The following is a 2,539-nucleotide window of genomic DNA, read 5'->3' as shown; positions in this document are numbered from 1 at the left end:
ATTGACGTTTTTATGCTTGAAGGTTTCATCTTCTTTCAAAGGCCTCAAATGGACTTGATTGCTATTAAAAGTTACTGCTCATGGGAGGCTTGTTCTTATAGCGTGAGCGCAGGCAATCTGCACAATTTCCCAGGATGTGTCAACAGAATTAACATTAACCAAGCGATAAAATGCTAAACTCCCAATCACTAGCACAATATATTATATTTTTTATTTTCCAAAATTATAGAGAAGGCTGTTAAAATTCTTCGTTCAGACAAATTTTTAAAATGGAGACCTAGGGTTTAATTTTTTTTAAATGGGTGGATTGGAGATGGGTCAGAGGTTACAAAGCAAAAAAAAAAAACTGAAATTGGAACCCAACCCTCTCCTATATGCAGAAAGAGGAGAGAAAGCACATTGTAGCTTGTACTGATCTTATACCCTTTAAATTTTACTTGGTGCTTGAGGTAAGAGAGTGAATTTTGGTACAGGTCAGAGATTGGGCGAGCTGTTGGCTAAACTATCTGTCATTAAACTTTTATGCATGAATCATTACATTTTTTTCTGGCACTGAGTTGCCTTTTGTAAGGTGGCGAAGTGGGGCTAACTCAGGGTTGTCCAATATGCTTGAGTGTGGCACACCAAAGGTTTCTATCCACCCTGCCAACCTTTCATAACTGGTGGTGAAGCATGTAGGCCAAGCGCGTTTCAGATTTTTCTTCTTATTTGACCCTAACTGCTAAGTTGTTCACTCTATTGACTTTGAAATTCTTAATTTCAAGTATCAATCTGTATATGGTATCTATCTCAAACAGCGGTCACTTATAATACTTAACAAAACAAAGGTGGCGGCTTCCTAGTTTACAGGCAAATAAAGAAAAAAATGATGCTGAAAGTTGAGTCTGATTCTTTTTTGTTATTGAGCACAACAGGGCCATATTGTATGTCACGGACATAATTTATGTGTTTCCTTTCACTGTCCCTAGGCACATGTTTGCATTTAAGAGGTGCGTGTTTTCTCACCCTCAGAGTGTGTCCCAATTAAATAATTCCAGCAGCAAGCTTTTGGTGAGTTTAGAAACAGAGAAGGTTATTTATTATCTCACACTTACACTTACCCTGAATTGAATGCAACGTTTCACTCAATTGCTTCACACACACTTTCAGACACACAGTGATTATATACAGGTAAAGATAATGTACTGTTACAGCTTATAATTATCTCAGGCTCTTTTGTGGCAGGCCTGAAGTTTCTTAGATATAGTTGAAACTTTAAAGTTGAAGTGAAGGACTTGTAAATCAAGTGATTCTCAGCGGGCTGTAGGCTTCTTGTAGTTGCATTTCTAGGGGGTTGATTCTCAGGATGAACTTTAACCAGAACAGGTTGGGGAATCCTTCTCTTGGGTGGGATCTCTCACTTTTGAGGTATTGCTGTTGATTACCTTGGTTATTTGCTGACTTACAGCTCGTTCATTGGCTTTGGGTGTAACTCTTTGTCTGCAAGCAGCTTCTTGCTGGTTTTAAAAGTAGACACCAAAATGGTTCCCTCATCTTGTGACTTCCGCAAGCTCATAGCTCTTTTTCCAAATAAAGGGATGATAAGTATATTAATTTCAATCATCTTGTGCTGCTGTTTAATACCTTGAGAATCAGCTACCCTAATTTGGATGAGGGAAACCATCATAATACAATGGAACGTCAACAGGATCCATTCACACCCATCTTAGACACATTGAGTTTCAATATTCCCTTTTGTCCAGGGTGAAACAGATAGTCAGGTTGGCTGGAATTCTATAGTTCTTTTGTTGATTGTCCATCCTTAAACAAAGGGTTATGTGAATTCCCCAGATGGCTATGAATACCTAATTTAATTAGACATTTGCTTGAGTCTTAGGACCTTTAGCTCAAAATGCCAAACGGTCACATAATTTGCAGTGACCATGTTGTCTGTTTGTGTCCAGTTTAAAAAGTATTAACCTAAAGTTCATAATACTCTGGGGAACAACATGTGTCTGCTATGTCAAGAGAAGATAAAAACAAAAACAGAATTACCTGGAAAAACTCAGCAGGTCTGGCAGCATCGGCGGAGAAGAAAAGAGTTGACATTTCGAGTCCTCATGACCCTTCGACAGAACTAGGCGAATCCCAGGAAGGGGTGAAATATAAGCTGGTTTAAGGTGGGGAGGGGGGCGGGGGTTGTTGGTGGGGGGAGAGAAGTGGAGGGGGGTGGTGTGGTTGTAGGCAAAAGCAGTGATAGAAGTAGATCATCAAAAGATGTCACAGACAGCAGAACAAATAAACACATAGGTGTCGAAGTTGGTGATATTATCTAAACGAATATGCTAATTAAGAATGGATGGTAGGGCACTCAAGGAATAGCTCCAGTGGGGGTGGGGGGAGCATAAAAGATTTAAAAATATTTTAAAATAATGGAAATTGGTGGGAAAAAGAAAAATCTATATAATTTATTGGAAGAAAACAAAAGGAAGGGGGAAGAAACAGAAAGGGAGTGGGGATGGAGGGGGGAGGCCAAGACCTATGAGGACCAACAGCTCAT

Source organism: Carcharodon carcharias, chromosome 11, assembly GCF_017639515.1.
Source record: "Carcharodon carcharias isolate sCarCar2 chromosome 11, sCarCar2.pri, whole genome shotgun sequence".
Lineage (NCBI taxonomy): Eukaryota > Metazoa > Chordata > Chondrichthyes > Lamniformes > Lamnidae > Carcharodon > Carcharodon carcharias.
This window is presented reverse-complemented; position numbering follows the sequence as displayed.